General features: G+C 33.3%; 1 pseudogene across 1 annotated transcript in view; it reads left to right on the forward strand.

Annotated features, from left to right (window-relative positions):
- The first annotated feature begins 587 nt into the window (after positions 1–587).
- The window catches only part of LOC143242283 (WASH complex subunit 5-like), a 72,003-nt pseudogene continuing 53,382 nt past the window's right edge, over positions 588–19,208 (forward strand). The window contains exons 1-8 of the transcript XR_013022577.1: positions 588–621; positions 2,331–2,605; positions 3,777–3,883; positions 4,214–4,298; positions 12,453–12,553; positions 14,262–14,381; positions 16,021–16,093; positions 16,557–16,709. The product of XR_013022577.1 is annotated as a WASH complex subunit 5-like (transcript). The remainder of the gene's footprint in view (positions 622–2,330; positions 2,606–3,776; positions 3,884–4,213; positions 4,299–12,452; positions 12,554–14,261; positions 14,382–16,020; positions 16,094–16,556; positions 16,710–19,208) is intronic.

The raw sequence follows: 19,208 nt of genomic DNA on the forward strand, positions 1-19,208 counted from the left end.
TCATCGGGAGGAATTATTCAATGTTTGTTTGTTTGTTTTGGAATTTCGCACAAAGCTACTCGAGATAGGGAGGGCTACCTGTGCTAGCCGTCCCTAATTTAGCAGTGTAAGACTAGAGGGAAGGCAGCTAGTCATCACCAACTCTTGGGCTACTCTTTTACCAACGAATAGTGGGATTGACCGTCACATTATACACCCCACGGCTGGGAGGGCGAGCATGTTTAGCGCTAAGCGGGCGCGAACCCGCGACCCTCGGATTATGAGTTGCACGCCTTACGCGCTTGGCCTTGCCAGGCCATGGCATTATTCAACAACAAAATATTGTATATATCAACATTTTAAATATAATTTTAAAATTTCTTATATAAATGAATAAATAATTGTCCCAGTTCTATTGCAGAAGCTCTAATTTCTGGATTTCTTTCATTTAGTCTTATTCAGATCCACATTTAATTGTCTATTTTAATAATAAAATGTTTTAAAAGATTACTCCAAATAATAATACCAGCATATTTTATTAATTAATAGTGATGGATTTCGTATTTATAGTTTAAAATCCAGGTAACGAATGTCATATGAATAACAACACCCTTTAATTAGAAATGCTCGATGTGACTTGTGGTAGGAATATTATTTTATATTTTTGACGGTAATTTGTTTCGTATATATTACACTTTCTCGGAGACGCTTACTGTTCGGTTATGCATAAAGTTAAACTGTGGTTGAAATTTTGTATAAATTGTAATATATGAAGACAGGAAACAAAAGTTAATCAAACTGTTATTTCGTTATCCAAAGGTGGTTTTGTTTGTTTTCACTCGAGGTTCCAAACTGACATTAACATTAATTTTACAGTTTTACCTTTAGTATTAGTGGTAGTGTTATTAACATAATGTTACACTTGTAGTTATTGTTGTATATTTAATGTTAGTGATTTACTGATACTACTATTAGGCTCTCGTACCTCATAGTTTTGTTTAAAACTTAAATGTCATATGCTGCTATAGAGACTGAGAGTGCACACCATACAGTTTAGTCCATCTATAACTATTAGTAATTAAGTTAATATAGGATCTGTCATAAAATATTACATCAAAGCAAACAAAAACAACAACCTAAACCTAATGTCGTTTTGCATTTTCATTGACCATTTTACAATATTTTATGATATAAGTTAGTGGTATGGTGTTCATTTTTTTATACCCATAGAATGATACTAATATCAATGTAACTGTAAGACTAGAAGTAGAATAAGTACTAATTGTGGGTTTCTGTACCTTCACCACTAGTCTAACAGTTAGACTTAGGCTTTGTCCTAATTTAACATTTGAGGCATTATTTACCTCGGGACTTTGTTTTGTTTTCAGTGTATATTCACTGTTTTCTCTCAGTGTTGGAATAATACAATTTTGAGCCGATTGGTTATGTTACCAGACTATATAAATAATTTTATCTCTATAAGGAGAATCAAAACATTATACTAGAGAAATTTAAACATTAATGTTCATATCATTATTTAATAACATAAACAACTAACAAATTTGATATTGAATTACTTAGTAATTATCAAATGTTTTGTAGTTTGGCATTGTAACCAACGTTGATTAAGAGAGGATGTGTCATTCCATTAGTAACAGGCAGAGTATGTTTTGAAATATAAATGCATTCCTTGCTATTTGTAGAATAATTATATATGTAATTATTATATAAAGCAGTAAAATCTTCAAATTATTTTGTTCTCATAATCAGTTTTTTTCTTTCCATGAAACTAATACCATTTAGATTTTGATGTCTTGCCTTTAGAACTTAGATCTGTAATTTAGTTAATCATTATCACAGATGGAAAGTTTCTAAAGCTCATTTGAATGTATTTTAATCAGTCAGTACTGGTGTAGCTGGAAAATTTCTGTAACTGGTACAAATGTACCTTCAGTCACTTAGTAATATAATGGCTGGAAAGATTCCATGACTGCTACAAATGTATAATCTTTTTAAAGCACAAGAGAATGTAAACCGCAATCGGTAATTTAGAATTTATTACATTCCAAACATCAACAATTTCAAATCCTTCATATAATAAGTTAAACTTAATTATAACAAGTATATAGTTCAGCATACTTATTTCATATAAATCATCAACTGTGTTTACTTAAACAGAGGTATACCACTTAATGTTGAAACTTGCTAAGAATAGCTAAAATTGAAAACATAGCTATCAACAAATTATTGTGACCATGACATTACTATCTACCTTCTGTGTATAAAATGTGAAACATAATTTAAAACTTTTGTTTTATTATGTTAAAACTGTCATTTTTATTAATACACAGTGGAAACTTCATGATCACGCTAAAGGTTTTTTGGTGAAATCGTGGTCAAAATGGTAGATTTTCTAGCTGATAATAATGCTTGTGGACAAAACTTGCTACGACTGGTGTCCAGGGGTAATGCAGTCATTGCTGAACTTCTTCGACTAGCCGACGTGGTTCCAGCTGTCTTCAGATTGGAGAATAAGTCAGACCAACTGAAATATACAGATGTTCTTTGTGATTTTAGTTATTTCCAAATGGCAGATGTGTATGATAACAAAATAGAAACTAATCCTGTAAGTAAACATCTTTTGACAATATGAAAATATTCAAAAATTGCATTTTATAATTTATATTTCAAAATAAATTTCTATATAATTCATTTTTAGTTTACTGCAACATGGTACTGGTGTTAACTGTTTGCATGTTATTAATTTTGTAACTGATTTGCCAGCACAGTAATTTCTTGTAGAATACAGAATAAAACAAATTACTACAGTAATCACATTATTCTGTATGCTTGTCATATTTATCAAGGAAAAAAAAAAAGTTTTTCTTAACCATTAATGAAGATTTAATTGAAAGAATTGAAATGGGAAAATTGAATAATAAAGCTAGTTTTGTTATATTTGATACATGTGTACCTAAGCCTACTTCATCTTGTTCCATGAAAACCATTACCTATCATACAGTAAAAAATATAATTGAAGTAAATAATAAAATAAAAATTAAACTGTAATTTCTTTTAACAGAAATAACTAAACTTTTATCATATTATGGTGATTTGTATCAAGCTGAAAGCCTTTTACTTCGTACTGTTGTAAAGAATGGGAGAAAACTTTTCTTATAATTTTAGAACATTACCCTTAAAGTTGAGATAAACATAATACCATGACAGGCAAGACTGAGAAACAGTAATTGGCTACAAAATGATGAAAATTCACTGTTACTCAACTTACAAGGTTAAATTAGTTTTATCTTGTTCTGAATTTCTTTAACTTTGCTCTTACAATTTTTCCAGTTAGAGCAGAATTTGTTTTTGCTAAATTGTATTTAGATGGATTTAGCCTACCATCAGTTTTAAAAAATTCAGTTAATAAAAGTAACTTCTTCAATTAGCCGTTCTAATAAATGTCTGCTGAGGTTTACAGAACTTCACGTAGTAGACTCTAAGTGTTACACTTTTGTTGATTTTACATCTGAGCCCGTGACTACAAGTACAATATTTAACTGATTGAGGTAAAAGTATTCTATTCAAATTGACAGTGATTACCTTTGTTATTGACTGTGTTGTTAACTCCGTGAGATTATAGTGTAACATTTTCCATACAGTACAACAAGACTCCTTGTTACAATTTAGTTGTGGATAATACCCAAAACTGAGCATTGGCATCTGTGAAAGATAAAATAATATTTATAAAAAGTGTGTTATTTTAAATCAACATCTTATTTTAACTTTCATTTCAGCAATTACAAGATCGAGATGAGGAATTCAGGGAAAACTACATCGAGATATTGACAAGATTTTATTTGGCATTTGAGAGTGTCCACAAATATATGCTGGATTTGAACAGGTAACTAATATCATGAGTGGGTTATTTCAATATGATGATTCCTAGAAAAATTTCGTTTCGGAGATCTTCAAGTGTGTGCACTGAAATGTGAAATATATTTGTCTGATGTTTAGTTGTGATGCAGAAGGCTAAAACTTCTGATTATTTATCCAAAGAAACGGTGAATATAAAATTTATAGATGTTCTTGTTACCTTGCACAGGACTTTATTGTAGGATGATGGGTGTAGTTTTTATTCAAAAAGTCCTTTTTATAAATAGTATGGACAGTATCATGTGTAGTAAGTAATTACTAAACCTGACTGCCACAAAACATTATAATCTTCATTTAGGTATCTTGAAGAACTTGATGAAGGAGTGTATATACAACAAACTATTGAATCTGTTCTTCTAATAGAAGATGGGAAACAATTGCTGGTAAGATACAAATTTATTTTAGAGGAAACAAAATTCATATATATTGTGTAGCTAAGTGCATAAGAAGAAACAAACTTGTATGGTTACATATGTAGCATCATTAGAAGTATTTGTGCTATTTAATTAAGCTAATAATGGAAATTTCTTATTTTCTGAAATACAATAATCATAGGTTTAGTTATAGTAATTGGTGAAATAAATGTACTTCTGTAATCTTGGCATGGTCTACACTGTTTCGTATATCTGTTGACCTCTCAGTGTGGATTCCTGTATGTGGTGAGGGGACCTCCCAGGGAAGGTTCTGTTTACCTCCTCTGGGATCTAAACATCTACCCATGTGTTTGCTGTTAAGAGGAGTAGAGGATCCTGGTGGTTGAGGGGTCCTACCCTAACACATCACTTTGGTCTTGAATTCCTGTAGATGGGCTGCCTTGGGGTGGCCCCTTGGGTCAGTCAGCTGGTCCTCTCTGGCTAGGGTCAATCAAGCACCAGTGTTGGATGTTCTCAACAGATGTTGTGGACATTATATCTGATGCTGGTATTTGGGTATAGTGCTCACAAAACCCTGGGATTGCTGCAGTGTCCTTGTTTGACATTGTAGTGCGTACCCTCATAGGGCTCCATGGTGGGTGAGCACCGAAATTTCCCTCTCTTTATTATGGATACTCCAATTAAAAATCTTAATAAAATGGTGAAAAAACAGTCTATAAAACGGCCACATCTTGAAGATTCTGAGCAGCAATCCTCACCATCTGTAGCACTTGTTCTACCTCATTTTTTTTATATTGCATTCACTTTCAGACAAGCTATTAGGGCAAATGTCTCCCTTTTTCATTCAGAAGGGACTAGAGGGTCTTGCCGGTTCTCTAAAGTCAGTAAAGAAGCTTCAATCTAGTGACATACTGGTGGAAACATCCACATCTCAACACAGTGATCTCCTCTTGCATTCAAAGGCAATTGGGGATGTACCTATTGAGGTTACACCTCATGCTACTTTGAATTTATCACAAAGAGTTATTGTTGAGAGGAGTTTAAAGAACTTCCCAGAGTCTGAGATTCTTGCTGGTTTCTCCACCCAAGGAGTTTCCACAGTGAGGCATACATCCACTCGCAAAAATGAAATTACGGTGCCCACCAATGTCTTCATTTACGTCGCCATGCACACCTACTATCATCAAGGCAGGTTATCTTAATTACAGAGTACAGCCATACATTCCAAACATTCTCCAGTGCTTTCAGTGTTAACAGTTCGGTCACTTGAAGACATCATGTCATGGTTCCTTGATGTGTGCTTCTTGCAGTGGCAAGGACCATGATGCCTGTGGGTGTGAAACTGACCCTCGTTGCATCATTTGCAATGGCTCTCACCCATCCTACTTTTGTTCTTGCCCTAAATGGTTGGAAGAAAAAGAGGTGCAGTGTTTGAAAACGATTCATATCATTACTTATCCTGAGGCTCAAAAATTGCTGTCCACCACTTCATCTCAGATGTCTGGCTGCTGCACTTCATTTCACAACTTTTACGGGAGTGCAGACAGATCTCTTTGTGCCTCCTAAATAATTGTTCTTGAAACAAATGAAAAGCCTCCATGGTTATGAAAGTTGATGAATCAACTTCAACATCTATCTCTGTTCCTCATATACATTCAACCAAACCTCAAGATCCACATCCTTTTGGTTCCAGGTACAGGCGTTTCCTCAGATACATCTTCTCCCACCCCAGGATGCAAAACAATCGTTCATTCACGTCCACAGTCACTGGAATCCTTTTCCAACAGCAAAGACCTGCCCAATTGACCCAGGCCAGGATCCATGGAGGTCAATAGACCTCCCTCGAATAAGGAAAGTAAGAAAAAAAGACATGGTCATAAACACAAGGATTTTCCACTCAATTTCCCACACAGAAATAAAAATGGCCATCCTGATACAATGGAACTGTCAAGGTTTACTTTCTAATCTAGATGACATCCAAACCCTGATTGCCTCCTACCATCCTGTTTGTCTTTCCTTACAGGAAACATTTCTGAAACCTGTCGTCACAGTCACCTTTTGGAGGTTTTCTTTGTTCAGAAATGACAGGCTGTATGATGGATGAGTGCATGGTGGGGTTGCACTGTTGGTTGATCAGCATGTGCCCAGCCTGTCTTTACCACTCAACACACCCTTGGAGGACATAGCCATCTGTGTTTCCTTTGGTCATACTATCACTGTTTGTTCTCTCTTCCTGTCACCTGGAGAGACATATGATCAATCAGACCTTAATGCTCTCATAGAACAGTTGCTGTCTCCCTTTTCCATCCTTGGGGACTTTGATGTACATCATCCCTTCTGGGGAAGTGCTAATTTTGATAGGAGGGGTTGCTCTGTAAAACGTATGCTCTCTGATCGCAACATTTCTCTTTTCAATACTGTTGATACTCTAGGTTTTACAGGTATTAAGCACTTCTTCCACCTTCTTAGCCATCAAGACTCAGGCAGAGCAATCAAACAACTTAAACTTTTAAGGTTATGAGTTTTTATATTATTAAATTAATAAGTTGGTTTCTCCAGGTGTTTAGTATCAGACCATAGTTATCTGCTAAATGGTAAATTTGTACTTGTTTCACCCAAACATTAATTAATTATCTCATTGATTACAATCAACAGAAGTTGTTAGTGTATAATAACTGATACTTTTCACAGTTATTACACATAATCAGAATTAAACAATTTTTTTATTTTCATTCTGTTTTCACCTTTTGGATTAGACTTACAGCTTACTTGATTAGAAAACAAATTTGGAAGTTTTTACTAGTACAAGGTGACAATAAGTTATCTGTTTCTGAGAAGTTTAGCTAACTCATCAAAACAAAATGCATTGCTAAGACTGGCCAACAATTTTTTAATTTTCATCATTGAATGTTGCTTATTATTGGATAACTAATGGCTCAAAACATTCTGTTGTAATCTTTAGTTGTTGTGGTTGATGTAACCTGACAACACACGTTCGGACACTTAAAGTTAACATCAGTGGTGTTCAAGTACTTGCCATACAAAAACTGGTAACAAAAATTTATTATATACCATTCAGAAAGAAACTGGTTCTAATATTCACTGCTTTCTCCCTTAGTTTAAGTTATTTATGTGTAAACAATATTACTAAAGAATTGTATCCTTTTGAGAAAATTATTATTTCACCTTGAGATATGTGATAGAATAGACCAGACTACAAATAGGAAGATTTCAAACTTTATTTCTAGAAATTATGACAAGTTTAGTTAGATATAGAACAAAGCTCAGAATTGATGAAGACATATTTTGAGTATTGTTTGTCTAAACTACTGTGCAGTATCACATTGTCAGCCTGAAGAAGTTGTGGTTCTTCCTTCCCTATAGTGTCATTATTACAGTGTTTTCCAAAATGTCACAATGTAACAGCCTCTTTCAATATTACAAGTAATCCATGAAACTGTGAAACTTTATTATTTTATACCCCATAAGTACTGGCACCTTGACTTAAGTGCCTGTAAAGTCCATCAACATGAATCTCCTGAATTCAGTGATGTGCTACTTAACATCTTCAGTGTCATTGAAATCTTATGTGATACATTTCTTGTTCTGTGTGAGATTGTTTTGATGCCCAGAACATTCCACATTGACACAATAAATGGGATGAAATATCTTATACCACCAATGTTGTATTCAGTGATCTTAGCTATTGTAAATGTTACACAAGAGAACATCATGAGATTCAATTGTAAATACAGTTGGAGACGAAAACATTATCAGCCAGTACTTTTGGTAATATATGTGTGTGTGTGTGTGTTTACATACACTTGCATTAAAAATACATTGTTAGTACTTTGCACTCAACTAATATATATTTGTTTAACTTTACCTTTATTAGACATAAACAACTTTGTTCAGATTTGTTCTCTACTCAATATGGACTTTAATTTTCTGAGCCAAGTAACTTATGTTACAACACATTTGAGTGATGTTACTTAAGCAGTCAGACTGCATAGTAACTAATGAAGGAAAAACATTCTGATAATGTTATGTGTTTAAATGATGCTACATAAGCAGTCAATCTCATAAACAAACATTGAAGATAATTTAAAGATAAGATTTTTTCATATTGTCTTTTTAGAAAGAAAAACCTAAACATAAGTTTAATTAACATTGCTCAATAAATACATCTGTGCCATAAAATAAGTGTTTTAATGTAAACATTGTCTATTTTCAAAATTTATCCTATTTTGTTTCAGTTCATTACACTTTAATACATAATTGTACTTGCAATATATCTGTTACTGTGTATATTGATCAAAATACAATTAGATTTGTGAATTAAACCAACTTCTATTAGTGATATATTGTTCTTTACTCTCACTATGGGCTTAATTAATTTGACCTGAATCATCACCTCAAATTGACCTATAGAGTTTCCACACTATAATTTTTAATTTGTTTAGTTTATCTTCACAAATTTTTGCAAGCCATCAGTAAGCACTTCAAGTCTTTTATAGACAAATAAAAGCAGAGTTTTTACTAAACATTCTCTACGAATATATGGAATAAATATGTTGACTGATTCAAGTGTAAAGTGATTGTTTTGTATTCGCATTAAAAATACTTTTCTTCATCTGAAAATTATCAGGTATCATATGTGCAATCATGAAACCTTTGTTTCACATGTTATTTCTATCATAACTGTATACAAGATTGCCAGTTAACTCACGAAGAAGAAAGATCCATCTTTTGAAAGTGTTTGGGTTATGGTGCTTTTATCATTTTGTATAAAGACTTATTGGACCTATGTGTGTTTCTTGCATCATGAATATATACATAAAAGATTGGTCAGTTTGACCAAATTCTTAAACACTGAAAAAATGTGTAACATAAATTAAAATTACCCATATTTCTTTCTCGAATGTTTCAAATTGTACCATAAAACTACATTTGTTTATCCTAAATAACTTAAATTATATAACAGTATACATGTCTTTCTACTTATTTTACTGCTTTATTACCTTTTGAACTGTGTCTATCTAATAATCCCATTACACAAGTTGTTAATTATTTCACAGATGTGTTCCTTATATAGTTCTCTTGAATTATGTTAAGACATGGGTTACTTACAATTGTATCTTGTGAAAAATTATTATTATTTTTCTTCATATTAATTAATCTAACCTTGCTTAACAAAATATATTTCTAATTTGTAAATTGTAGTTACTTTCATATTAAGAAGAAAGAAATACTCAGGACAAATAAGAAATATATTACTTAAATGGATCTTCTGTTTTCTTTGCAACTCTCGATATAATACTACACTAAATAATTTTTTATTTAATGAACTATTGCATCTAACAACACAGAATAGTAAAACATAAATGTTGCAGACAGTATCCAATAACTGTCATAATTTTTTCTGACTTTCAGACTGTACAATAAGCATTGTTAAAAATTCATTTTAATTTAAGTGTAATGAAATAGGAGTGAAACAGATAATCCTCTGTACAGGAAACAATGTAATAGGACATTTGATTTATTAAAATATTGGCTTTCTAATGGTTATAAATAATAAGTATTAGACACCAGAGAGAAGTGCTGGCAGTTTGTACAAGAGGGGGGTGTGACAAGTGGACATGACAAGAGGAGTTGATTGTGGGTTTTTAACCAAGCACAGTTAAAGGCTATAAAACTTGTACTTTGCCTGACTAATAACAATATTATAATGAGTAATTTACATTAAATTTCAAACTTCATGAGAAGATAGTAAATAACGTAGAGAATAATGCATGTCTATGGAACAGTGGTTCCCAACCACTTTTATGCCCCACACCCCTAAAAAATTTTTATATGTTCTCGCACCCTTCACAGTAATTACTTATTTAAGAATAAAGGTGAAGGTGGCCCAAACAAATGTTATCTTGCACCTGCAGGGGGTGCGAGCACCCCTGGTTGGGGGCCACTGCTATAGAGCAAGTGATTTATTTCTCACACTAGGATGACATTAATTATTTTTTTAAATATTTTCTTATTTTTAAACTAGAACTCGAAGCTTGTGTAATATTAAAATTTGACTTATTACCTGCATTTTTATGCCAAGTTTATTTGTATACTTTTGATATTAAAGTAGTTTAGTTAAAAAAAAATCATGACCTACACACTTTTACCTCTCTGCATTGAGAAGCTTTAACAGTTGCTGAGATACTTGTGTAACATGCACCAGTGAATATGTAAGACAACATGCTACAAATAATGTTTAAGTACCAGGATAAACTGTTACGAGTACAGAAGTCACCAACTCAATGTAGTTTATGTATAAACTAAAGAAATCATTCAAAGTCAAAGAATAACATAAGGAAAATATGCTTATTTACCATAATACTTGTATATTTAATATACATGGTTATCCTTTAACAGTTCATCAAGAAATCTTATCAAAATCTGAATGTAGTAAAAGTTTTACACCACTAAATCAAATGGTAATATAACTTTCATGGGTGATGAATGTTCTCTAGTTCAGATAAATGGACACTTTTAGGGTGGGTCTCAGCTAGGTAATTCACAGCTGTACACTTCTTGTATAGGATGATCTCAGTGTTTATAGTGTGCAGTAGGATGTCACCATTATTTCAAGTGGAACAAAAACCATGACTGCACCACGTGCATATGACTCTGACACTTCTTCTTTTGATGATTCTCTGAATTTCACACATATGATACAGTTGAATTTCCTAGATGGTCTGCATGTATTATCATAGCATAAGCACCCATCTTTCTAGAGTTTGAACTTCCTTTAACGGTTATGCTTTCTTCTCTTCTAAACTCTTTCTTGAATGTGTGTTGTAACATCTCGTTTACTTCTTGGCAGTTGCCTTAAACTTATTAAACATCCTGTCATCTTACTAATATCTGTTTTGTAGTTATAAAAGAATTGTTTACTTTTTCATGATTTAACGTTGGAATCTTGCTGTTAATTAAGCATATGTTACTGTTGGTACTAAGGTTATTATGTTACCTTCTTTGGTCATTTAACAGGCATTATATTTTCATATCGTGTCCAGTTAAATGTATTCATTTCCAGGTGATTTTTTGTTATTAGCAAATAAAAATTTTGAAATGAAAGCATTTGCTACGAAGCAGATGTTCCTGGAACTCATTTGCTGAAAATAGTGTAATAAAACTTTTATTATGAAAATAACATAGGATAATAATATTGTCTATAAAATAATGTTACTTTCATCATTAATTATATCTTTGAAAGTATTTTTGATATTAAATATTTAACACAGTAAAGGTTTGTCCATGGTGGTTATGTAATTTTTTATTATAGAAATATGAAACTAAATTATTAGTTACTACCTCTGAGTTAGAATATTAAACCTGTCTTATCTTTTATCAAAATTAAATCTTCTGTTTCAACTACAGTGCTGCCTCAACTTTCCATATTAAACTTACTCAAAACTTCAGTCTGCTGCACATTTTTTGTCCAGATGATCTTTGGCCAAAATGTGGTCACTAATCTCATCATAACTGTCACCAGTACAAAAGTAGAGTGTTAATGTGTTATCATCTTTGGTTTTGATATAATATTTTATCTGACATTGCTTGTTTCTAATGTGAACTTATTATGGCTGTTAATTATGTCACACAAATCCTTGGGGTTGAAACTCAGCTATCCACACATGGTCAATAATTATGATGAAGTACATATTCCTAAAGAGAAATCAGTTGTCAACACATGGTCAGAAATGGACATATGTGGAAAATAGAAGTAGCATTGTAATTAAAAAAAAAATTTAGAAAACAGTTTTTAAAAAACCGTATATCAGTAGTATTAAAACAACAACTGAGATGAATGATTTTGCACCTTAAAGTACAAATTAAGGTCATAATTACCCTAAAGTACATACATATTAAATGTCTATAACTACTGTTAAAAAAATTTGGTTATAAACAGTACACGTATTTCCAGCAGATGAAGTTATGGTAAATTATCATTAACCTTTAAGAACAGTTACAAAATAAAGAAGTAATATATATTTTGATACCATAAAAGTTCAGAAATATTAAAGAACGTCACTTATAAATAAAATATGTTTATTAATGTGGCTTTATGTGATAAGTATTGGTGGGACAACTTCTAAGAATAGTGTTTTCTAGTGTGAAGCTCTCTATCTGTGTGGAGTGATGCTGTTGGTAGTTGATCAGAAGATAGAGGGGTCAGCGAGGGAACGTATGTTGGTGTCCTACTACAGATACAGGTACCACTAGTTTATATCGTCAGTTAACAACATTGGCATGCTATTTCATGTGAACTGTTGGTGTCCTACTATAGATACAGGTACCACTAGTTTATATTGTCAGTTAACAACTAACATTGACATGCTATTTCATGTGAACTGTTGGTGTCCTACTATAGATACAGGTACCACTAGTTTATATTGTCAGTTAACAACTAAAATTGGCATGCTATTTCATGTGAACTGTTGGTGTCCTACTACAGATACAGGTACCACTAGTTTATATTGTCAGTTAACAACTAACATTGACATACTATTTCATGTGAACTGTTAATTTTAGAAATCGGTGATGCTGTGTTTCTTTGTTTATTTGATTTTTATTATTTTCTGTACCTTCATTTTCATACTGAGAAGTATCAAGTAATGCATATCCATGTTGAGTATTCATTAACATGCTTGTAATTCTGAAGTCCTACAGATAACTCTAAACACAAACTTTTAACTTTAAAAGTTGCTGACACCCAAGCAGTTAGTATTCAAACCAGTGAGAAAAATATCTTAACCATTTTCTTTGAAACTCAACAAAATCGAGCTAATGAAGTTCAAGTCATCTTGGTGGCTTATTAGAAATATAAGAATGATTTTTATTGTTGTGTCATGATTGTTCATATCTGTGTACATGTAAGTAAGTGATTCTCACTGTTGTTGTCTTGGTTGTTCGTATCTGTGTACGTGTAAGTAAGTGATTCTCTCTGTTGTTGTCTTGGTTGTTGGTATCTGTGCACGTGTAAGTAAGTGATTCTCTCTGTTGTTGTCTTGGTTGTTCGTATCTGTGCATGCGTGTAAGTAAGTGAATCTCGCTGTTGTTGTCTTGGTTGTTCAGTATCTGTGCATGTGTAAGTAAGTGAATCTCGCTTTTGTTGTCTTGGTTGTTAAGTAAGTATCTGTGCTTGGTTGTTCAGATGTAAGCGTGTAAGTAAGTGAATCTCGCTGTTGTTGTCTTGGTTGTTCGTATCTGTGCACGTGTAAGTAAGTGAATCTCGCTGTTGTTGTCTTGGTTGTTCATATCTGTGCACGTGTAAGTAAGTGAATCTCGCTGTTGTTGTCTTGGTTGTTCATATCTGTTCGTGTAAGTAAGTGAATCTCGCTGTTGTTGTCTTGGTTGTTCATATCTGTGCACGTGTAAGTAAGTGAATCTCGCTGTTGTTGTCTTGGTTGTTCATATCTGTGCATGTGTAAGTAAGTGAATCTCGCTGTTGTTGTCTTGGTTGTTCATATCTGTGCACGTGTAAGTAAGTGAATCTCGCTGTTGTTGTCTTGGTTGTTCATATCTGTGCACGTGTAAGTAAGTGAATCTCGCTGTTGTTGTCTTGGTTGTTCATATCTGTGCACGTGTAAGTAAGTGAATCTCACTGTTGTTGTCTTGGTTGTTCACATCTGTGTGCCTGAGGTTTCTGTGAAAAAGATTTTTAAACGAATTATGAGATGATGAAATGAAAATCATAGGAGCTTGGCATGGCATTAGTCTTATTGGTAGAGAATGTTACTAAAAGTATAGGTGTAAATCTTGGGTCAAATGCGCACGTACGCCTGCATGATTATCACTTTCATATGTTATGTTGCTTTTAAATATATATACTATTTTATGATTATTTGATCTCTTGATGTCTTTAAAATCTTTGTTTATCATATCATATCTAGTGTTTTGTTCATATGTCTGTTATTATAGTGCTCAGAGATCAAGTTTTGAGTCCAACATTGATGATGTCTGTAAACTTCTGTGAACAACTGGATATAGTGGAGCTCTTGGTGCCAAAAAACCTCCAAATTATCCTGAAGAATACTTTAGGTCAGTTCATACTTTTGGACAATGAATGTTTTCAGTAACCACCATTTTTCTGAACTAGTCTTTTTTAACTAGTCTTAACTCATGGTTTTTAATTTATTGCTTTAGGTTGTGATGTAGGTTTGAAATACATAACCAGCTAGTTGAACGTATTCGAATATCTGACATGTTGAAGTATCCTAAGTATTTCACAAAGCAGGCTTTATCTAAATATCTGGCTTGTTGAAGTAATCTCAGTCTTTCACACAGTGGACTTTATCCAAATACCTGACTTTCTGAAGTAACCCCAGTTTTTCAACAGAAGACTTTATCCAAATATGTGACTTGTTGAAGTAACCCCAGTCTTTCACACAATGGACTCTATCCAAATATCTCACTAGTTGAAGTAACCCCAGTCTTTCCAACAGTAGACTTTGTCCAAATATGTGACTTGTTGAAGTAACCCCAGTCTTTCCAACAGTAGACTTTGTCCAAATATGTGACTTGTTGAAGTAACCCCAGTCTTTCACACAATGGGCTTTATCCAAATATGTGACTTGTTGAAGTAACCACAGTCTTTCCAACAGTGGACTTTGTCCAAATATCTGACTTGTTGAAGTAACCTCAGGAGATAACCTTATTTCTTCACACTAAAGATTCTGTATCTTTTAAAGAACTTAGTTAGGCAGGTATTATGTTTATAGAAAACTAAAATCTTTTTTACATAAAAGGTAAATGCTAACATTTCTTCCTAAAATTACTTGATATTAATAATTGATTTTATACGTAGCTTGTAGTCTGACTTAGTTCCTATCAGTACAGTAACATACAAAAAAGAACTTCAGTTTTCTTATGATAACAAACCACCATTCAGTTCATCCATGATAGTTTCACACTTGTCTGGTAGCACATCATTTTATCTTTCATAGTTCACACACTAATTTAAAAGCACATCAGTTCGTCCTTGATGGTTTGCACACTGGTGTGGTGGCACATTAGTTCGTCGTTGATGGTTCGCACACTGGTGTGGTGGCACACTGGTGTGGTGGCACATTACTGGTGTGGTGGCACATTAGTTCGTTGATGGTTCGCACACTGGTGTGGTGGCACATTAGTTGGCACATTAGTTCGTCGTTGATGGTTCGCACACTGGTGTGGTGGCACATCAGTTTGTCCTTGATGGTTCAAACACTAATTTAATAATACATCAATTCGTCTTTGATGGTTCACACAGTGGTGTGGTGGCACATCAGTTCGTCCTTGATGGTTCACACATTGGTGTGTTGGCACATCATACTTTATCCTTGATATTATCACACGATTCATATAATGTTTCAGACACAGTTCATCTTTAATAGCTTTTCAGCAGTTGATAATGTGTGGTACTTGTAATGTTCATACTACTAGCAATGAAATATCAGACGTTTTCTATCTGTACCTCTGCACACTGATGTTATAATTTGTGAGGCTATCCATTGGGTAATTAAAATATTAATTTATTTCTCATGAAGAGTAGAGACATGCTTTTTTTACTTAACCCTAATTATTTCTGTGTTTAATGTATTTATTTTCATCATCTTACATGAACTGACATGGTTATACTTATAACCATCTATTCTCTAAGATACTTATCTATGGCTACAATGTTTTCTGTTTTTGTCAGACGTGTACCCCTGAAGTCCATGTATATCAACTTAATTGTTGGAAGACTTCGTTCAGATGACCTGTACAATCAGGTATGCTATTTTAATATCAGTTTAAGCATTAAAAGTGTTTCTTCTATCTACATGTGCAATAATTTCAGTGCTGTTATATAATTTATTATATACTAATGTAAGTTTACAAACCACAAAATATAAAAGTGTAAGTGAAATTTACTGAATTTTATGTGCCTAATATTTTTGTTTTTATGTGAATTATTAATCTAAACTGTACAGTCATATATACATTTTTTAAAACAGATACATATGTGGATTACTACATGGATTTGATAGTTATTATTTACCAGGACATATACACACACAGATACATATGTGGATTACTACATGGATTTGATAGTTATTATTTACCAGGAGTTTTGCCGATAAAAGATGACATGTTGAATTATTTTTTTGTTTGTTTTTTTAACTTCATACAAAAGCTACACGAGGATTATCTGTGCTTCAATAATATTTAAATATTGTTATTTACTTGTTGTAGATTGCAGCTTTTCCCTTCCCTGAACATCATAGTACTGCCTTAGCTAACCAGGCTTCCATGTTGTACATTTCTCTGTACTTCTCACCCGAGATTCTTCATAATCAGACATCCAAAATGAGAGAGATCGTTGATAGGTATTTTCCTGACAACTGGGTGAGTTTGAGGATGTATTGATACTGAGAGAATTGTATTTATGTAATCTCTCAAGAGATGTAATATAAGATGTTTCTCTTATGATTTTCAACTATATATATATATATATATATAACCTGGATATATGGATGATAAACATCTATAATGTTTTAGCTGATCAGTCCATATCCAGGTTATACTGATGGCCATCTGTATGTTTTAGCTGATCAGTGTCTGTGTGTGTCTATACATATAATATGCATACCTTATCCAGGTTATACTGATGACCATTATAAGTTTCAGCTGATCAGTGTGTGTATGTGTATATTATATAAAAAATATTATATACATCCCATATCCAGGTTATACTGATGACCATATATATGTTTTAGTTGATCAGTCCATATCCAGGTTATACTGATGGCCATATGTATGTTTTAGCTGATCAGTGTCTGTGTGTGTCTATACATATAATATGCATACCTTATCCAGGTTATACTGATGACCATTATATGTTTCAACTGATCAGTGTGTGTGTGTGTGTGTGTGTATATAATATACATACCATATCCAGGTTATACTGATGACCATCTGTATGTTGTAGCTGATCAGTGTGTGTATGTGTATATTATATAAAAAATATTATATACATCCCATATCCAGGTTATACTGATGACCATATATATGTTTTAGTTGATGTGTGTGTGTGTGTATTTATCTCATCAGTTTATATTCCATATCCAATTTACTTCTAATCACGTTATGTATGTGATAATGCAGTTCATGTTAAAACTGTTGAAAGAACGGCAGCTGCTTGTTGGGGAGATAAGTGTAGAGGATGATATTTCTAGTCTTTGAATTTCATCTTCAGGTCAATGTGTGTGTAAGATGTTGTCTGTCCTTTATAGTTTCCTGGTGGGGTTTGGAGAGCATATTATGATTGGTTGGATTATTACCATTTCTGAGGAGAGATTTCCTGTAGATTCAACCAATGGTGGCCACAGGCTATTCACCTCTAATCTGGAATTTCTGTTTAGTGAAATTTAATAGTGTTGATATAAAATCATTCTTTGATTTTTATTGTCTTCCAGAATTTGTCTGTGTTGGAAATTCTACTTTTTCCCAGTTTATTGTATGTCCAATTGACGTGGAGTGCTTTGAATTTTGTGTTTTCATGAGTCTTGTACTATCTTTATGTTCTTTTATACTTGTTGTGAGTTTTCTTTCCATTTCTCCAATGTATGTATCATTGCAGGAACATGGAATTTCATAGGTGACATGTTTGAGTAGGTAGGTCACTTTGGTAGGTCACTGTTTGTTTTTTACCAGAATGGACCTTAATGTATTGTAGGATTTCCACCAGACTTCTATGTTGAAATTTTGGCTATATGTTTGAGTTTTTCACTGAATTGTTGTAGGTGCGGTAGGTAAATGGTGGTTGTGGTGGTGACTTTCTGATCTTTTCTTTCTGTTGTGGTCTTCAAGGAGTATTTGATGAAGGAGGAGGTGTAACCATTCTGTTTAAAACTCTGAGATCATTTTGGCGTTCTGCTTTGACGGATGTCTTATTGCAAATGTTTTTTGCTCTCTTGTTTAGGCATTGGGTTATACCACATTTTATTGAGGTTGGATGATAGGACTGAAAGAGCAGGTATGTTTTCTGCATACACTTGTGGTGATTTGTCTTGCTTGTTTGCTGATGAGTATGTCAAGAAATGGAAAGGAAAAACTTGGCCATCTTTGTGGGTGAAATAGCAACAGACCCCAGAACTTCTGTCCAAGCCAGTCTCAGTCTCCAGTACTCTGTATGGAAAGGACAAACTTGGTCATCTTTGTGGGTGAGACAGCAACAGACCCCAGAACTTCTGTCCAAGCCAGTCTCAGTCTCCAGTACTCTGTATGGAAAGGAAAAACTTGGTCATCTTTGTGGGTGAGATAGCAACAAAGCCTAGAACTTCTATTCAGCCACTATTAACCTCCAGTACTCTGCATGGAAGTTAAAACTTAACAGTCAAAGTGCAGCAGGCTCAAAACTCCCAGTCCAAGTCAGTCTTGTGTAAAGCAGAGGGAAGAAAAACTTTCTGTCCCAAACAACCAGTGCAGTGAAGTTGAGAATATGTGCTGGTAATGTATACAAAGTAAACTGTCAGCTACATATTTATATAAAACTAGTCAAAAGAAAAGTAGTCTGAAAAGGTTGGAACTCTGTTTGATCATAAACCTTTCAAGTTTTCCAGTGTTGTACATGAGATTCCATCGATAATGTTGAACATGAGATGTCCATCTACAATGTTGAGCATGTGATCTAAAATGACCTCTGTATTTTGTAGAGTTGTTATAATAGAAGTTGTGGCCTTTGGCAATAATATGCAATCATGACCAATGGCCTGAGATCATATAATTGTCAGAACAATATTTGACAGTTATTATAAAGTTGTTAAACCTATTTCAGTTATTTACTATTTTAATTTTCATGGCTTAACTATCTGTTTTTCAATTAGTATGTTGAGTTGAGTAACA

Source organism: Tachypleus tridentatus, unplaced genomic scaffold (assembly GCF_004210375.1).
Source record: "Tachypleus tridentatus isolate NWPU-2018 unplaced genomic scaffold, ASM421037v1 Hic_cluster_2, whole genome shotgun sequence".
Lineage (NCBI taxonomy): Eukaryota > Metazoa > Arthropoda > Merostomata > Xiphosura > Limulidae > Tachypleus > Tachypleus tridentatus.